This window comes from Rhagoletis pomonella, unplaced genomic scaffold (assembly GCF_013731165.1).
Source record: "Rhagoletis pomonella isolate Grant_MI unplaced genomic scaffold, Rhpom_1.0 Rhpom_scaffold_00002, whole genome shotgun sequence".
Classification (NCBI taxonomy): Eukaryota; Metazoa; Arthropoda; class Insecta; order Diptera; family Tephritidae; genus Rhagoletis; species Rhagoletis pomonella.
The window spans coordinates 94,273,145-94,278,786 of record NW_023458556.1 but is presented as its reverse complement, the minus strand read 5'-3'; positions in this window follow the sequence as shown (position 1 = coordinate 94,278,786).

The window sequence follows — 5,642 nt, the reverse complement described above, 5'->3', positions numbered from 1 at the left end:
GGGGGGTGAAAGTATTTTTGCGCAGAACATCTTCTTGCGTAGGCGGCCTTCGGCCGGGCTTAGGGATTATGACCCTTACTAAGTAGAATTCTTCTTTCTGTGTTTCCGGAAAAGGGAGGCGGAAGTATTTTTGCGCAGAACTTCTTTCTGCGTGGGCGGCCTTCGGCCGCTCTTACGGATTATAACCCTTGCTAAGTAGAATTTTCCTTTGCGTGTTGCCGAAAAAGGAGGGGCGGCCGGAAGTATTTTTGCGCAGAACTTCTTTTTGCGTAGGCGGCCTTTCTAAGTATAATTCTCCTTTCTGTGTTGCCGGAAAAGGAGGGCGGAAGGATTTTTGCGCAGAACTTCTGTTTCGTAGGCTTAGGGAGTATAAACCTTTCTAAGGCAGTCTGCCCGCGGGTCGTATAGCTTTAGACGCGTATTAGATGCTACATACGAAAGTTGTACGCTTTGATGCCGCACACGTGCATTTAAATGGAGGGCTGTTTACGAGTCGTCAACTTCACGAATTCGTCAAAGCAAGCTAGCTGCAAATCGCTTAGCGTACAGCAATGTTGGTAGCTAGGTGTACGTACGCTTAGAAAAGAGAAAGAAGAAGTTTGTTTGCAATTATCCGTGTGCGTGCATGCATTTCATAAATAAAAAACGATAAAACAATAAAATCCGTGCAAATAATAGAAAAATAACTGAAAAGAAATAATAATTTTGCATCACTTAACATTTTTGGCTGGTACTTTGACGCTGTGAAGTTGCTTTGTGTGCAGATCTTGAGACGTAGAGGAATCGTTGCTGCATAAACAATTTCATACGCGTCTAAAGCTATACGAACCGTGTGCACACTGCCTAAGTAAAATTCTCCTTTCTGTGCTGCCGGAAAAGGCGGGCGGAAGTATTTTTGCGCTGAATTTCTTTCTGCGTAGGTGGCCTTCGGCCGCGCTTAGGGATTGTAACCCTTACTAAGTAGAAGTACATAGTTCATATTAGAAAAAAACGAATTTATCCATATGTACACTTTCATTAGAAAACCGAAATAATGCACATAACAAAAACCGAAATAATGCATGCATGCACAATTTCGGTTCAAAACCGAAATAATGCATATGTGAAAGACGAAATAATGCATACATGCACAGTTTCGGTTGAAAACCGAAATTCAACTTTAGTATAATAATGTGCAAGTATGAATTAAAAGTCAACGGTAAGAGCTACACGTAAAGTTGAATAGGTTACAAAACTGCATACCCAAAAGATTTCTAAAAATTCTGCATTTTCATGAACTTTGCGTAAAGTTTTATGTCCTTATTCATAAAAAATAAAAAAGGTTTATAAACTGAAAAATTTATGAAAATGTCATTTGATTAAGCTCTTTAAACCTACTTTATTTTTTATGAATAAGGCTATTAAACTTTAACTTATTTGGTTTATGTTATGCAACAGACTACACGAAATTTCAGTTTATTTTAAGTGATGGACAAAATTGAATGATAATATCCATATAAGCAAAGCAAATCGGGTTGCCAATGGAAGAAAAAATTTAAAAAGTGTGTTTTTTAAAAAGTTTTCGATACTACGAGTACTTTGTAAAGTATCGAGTAAAATCACCAAATAAGGTATCGAGTATTAAAGGACTAATTTTTATACCCTCAGCATCGATACTTACTCAATATCGATAGTATCGTTCGAACCCTATGTATGTATGTATTTATAGCGCGTCTACCATTCAATTGCTTTACTCACTGCTGGCGCCAAAAGCGTGTTGGCAGGCTAGTTGTGCGGAACGTATGCACAGTTTCCATATGCGCAATTTCGGTGCCCCGATAACGGTACTTGAAACGGTAAATTTTAACTTTTTTGGAAATAAAGTTATCAGTTTTAAAGTTATTTTACCAAAATTTTGCACGTGACTGTTTTTCTGAAAATCATCGAAATCGGTTTACTATAACGTATGCATAGCCTCCATAGAACTGATTGTTCGCATATGAGGCTTTTTACTAAAAAATGTATCATTAATCAGTTGAATGGAAAATGTGGCTGCATTTCTTTATTCATTCTGAACGTTTGGAATAAACCTTTTTGTTTACTTATTCTTTAGAACGTTCCTGATGATATGTTAACGTATATTTCAAACGCATTCTGTTTATTCCGGCTGTGAAACAGGATTATCCGGAATGTATAAAGAAACGCAGCCTGTATGTTATAGTAAACCGATTCGGATAATTTTCAGAATTAAAATAACTTTAAAACTGAGGGAGTTATTAACAAAAAAGTTAAAATTTTAAAGTACCATTACCTCCGAAACTGGATTCAATCTGAAAAAACGGGAACGCCATTGAATTTAGAAGGCGCCAATTAAGTACAAACAAGTATCGAAACCTTTGCCCAAGAAAAAAATTTCAATATGAGTAGTCCACTTGCAAACAGCGTTATGTGATTTTATGATAGTAAGCCATAGATTAAAAAAAAAACTACGACAACAAGTAACATCTAAATTGCATCTTTTTTTATACTGCCGTGAAGTTGGCCCCCGAACTTTCGACAAATGTGAAATTTTTTAGAGTTCTGGCTAGATTTTAAAAAGTTCTAGAGCTCCTGACTGGAAATTGCAAATATTCCGGGGAATTTTGGGCAGAAATCGAAAAAAAAACGATTTGGGGGCCAACTTCACGCGGCTGCCTTTTTACCAGGGAAAAGAGTTCTGACGCCATATTCCAGTGTACGATAAAGAGTTCTGAAAGGGTTTTGTAAATAGTTCTGCAAAAAAATCAAAAAATTCTTTATTTGAGAAATTTTACCTAATTCTTTCACCGTTTACCTCATTTGTTTTTCAGAGTTCTGAGTAGACCCTTGAGAGTTCTAACAAAAACTCTTATAAAGTTTTTTTTGTCCGACCAATAGTAAAAAAGTTATAAGCAACAACAAGGCAAATTTTTATTAACAAAACAATTTAATTTGTTTTTTGAGAGTTCTGTTGAGAGTTCTGAGTAGCCCCTCGAGAGTTGCAAATAAAACTCTTATAAAGTTTTTTTGTCCGACCAATAGTAAATAAGTTATAAGCAAAAACAAGGGGCGATTCTCCCGGGAAATATAACCAAGGCACTAAGTAGCGTACGTACCTTTGTTTGCAAAATGCATTTGCAAAACAACAAAACAATGCAAAAAAGTTGAAAGAAGACAAATTCCTTTGCTCGGCATTTCTTCTTACTCGCTTTCTATCATCCAAGGTGAATTCATATATTCTTATCACGAATTCATATATTCATGTGGTAGCAAGCGTACTAAAAACAAAATTATCTTATAAATTATACGCATTCATGAACTCAGTTTCTACGCAAACGCATGAAATGATTTCATGAATCGGCCTAGGCATAATGGTAGTAAATGACAGAATGAACTACAACAAACACATAATTTTAACATAATGCAAGCCTTGAACGTTGCTACCGTTGGTTCAGATCGATCTGCAATCAAGTTGGACGTTTTGCCCACAAAGATTCATTCATTTTTCATAATTTTTACAATTTCATATGTAGTTTCGGCTTTATAAAATTCAACGAAAGCATACATATTTCGGCTGAGTTATCCATTTTGGGTTACTTAGTGAAGAAAATAAACGCAAAATAGAATGAGTTTGTACAACATGGCCCTTAATGTAGCAACGGGTTGTACAACTTGCCAGAAAATCTAAATTTTTTGATCTTTCATACAACCAAGACACAAACTAATTCGACAGGCCCACAAACGGTGCAATCTAGAGCAAAACATCACCAAGTTGAACCTACGGTCGCTACGTTTATGGCTTTCTTTAAGAAACACCGCGGCGAAAATTTCAACTGCTCCTGGAACACATATGTATGTTCATCAGAGTATATCAACGAAAGACGAATTCATACAAGGTGATAACGGGAGCATAAAAACTACTCTAGAAAATTATACGCACAATGACAAACATGAACAAATGTACAACAAACACATCATTTTTGACAATCATTACAATTCGCATTGATATCAACGAGCTGCGTTGTTAGCTCTATAAGATTTTTTTTCGTTTGTACCAGGGTTGTTGCGAATATTCGCATTCGCATTCGCAACCGCGGAGGTTCCGCATAAATTTTAACATTCGCATTCGCTTTCGCATTCGCAATAATCGATGCGGAGCTTTTGCGAATGCGAATATTGTGCAAGTGCACTGATAAAACGTATATCTGGCAAACAAAAAATTGTAGCCAACATTTTTTTGCCTATGGAGATGCTACGTTAAGACCAGGGCTGCCAACTTGGCTCAAACCGTGCCATTTCTGGCCCTATTTTACATCAAATGGCACTTAATTTTTCAATTTGGCACTTAGTGCCAAAATGGAAGTTTTCAAAAATAGTAATATTTCAATAAATTTTTGTGAAATCCTTTGTTTGTACTTCTTTTTCTCAACTAAAATTTTCTAATTTCTATAGATTATTCAACTGGTTTATCTTATTTTGGCATTGCACTTTTGTTTTAGAAATGTGGTTCTTATTTTATTGGGAAGGATTAACAAGGATGGCACCATTTTTGGCACTTTTATTTTTCTATTTGGCACATTTTTATCCTCAATATGGCACCTTATAGCTAGGGATAGTTGGCAGCCCTGGTTAAGACTGTCCCTACGTCGGCCTTCTTTCGTAATTTAAAGTCAAAGAGTAAGATAATAGTAGGTATTTCCAGCGGAAATGTTCAACGGCTGGCTATACAGAGAGTTGACTATTTGCGCGTTAAAAGATTACCTTTAATTAGGTAAGAATTATGCACCTATCGAATATTATTTGTCAAAGGTCTGTTGAAAAAACTGGATGCATCGCTAGTATTTTTCTACTTTTTCTTAAACAAGTTTAATAATTTTTTTCTCATAAAACGTATTATTCTTAAGTTCCGTGTTTCCTTTTATTAGTCTTTCAGCTCGAAAAAAAAAACATTTATTTTAATTTTGTGTAAATTGTCAAAATTAGCACGCATCGAAATAAAGATGAAATTATATGTAAATAAGTCGACAGCCAAGTTCACAAATTAAATAAGAATTAATTCAAGGTGAATTTTATATCTATTGAGGAGTGGGACTTGGCTTGTAATATATCGTTAGTATAGTATGGAAAGGGCTTAACTCACATCGTCGCTGAAATACATAAAGCCGTAACTAACTAAAAATCCAAAATTAATTTTTTGATTTATTATGATGCATTTCATCGAATCATAAGTCCCTACATCGTTTTAAAATCTAGTTAGTTGTGGTTTTTTGCATTTCAGCGACAATGTGAAATAGTATTAACGATAGATATCAGGGACCGAAAATAGCAGCTATTTTTTCCCAACAGTTAAACTTGGCCAGATATTTTCTTAAGTTCGAAATAAAAGTCTTTCCAGATAGTAAACAAACCGCTTATCCAAATTAAACAAATTTGGTACCAAATGAAAGAGGACTCACAGCCGCACTCAGAGTCGTTTAATGATTACTTAGGGTAGGGATGCACAGCAGAGGTGCACGCAGTCGACGTCGCGGGCAAACTGCGAGCACGCGAGCGTGCTAGGCGAGGTGAAGTGAGCTGTACGGAGATGGCAACGTATACATATTAACCACTACACTCTTATTTTCAAGTAAAAATGCGTGTATGTA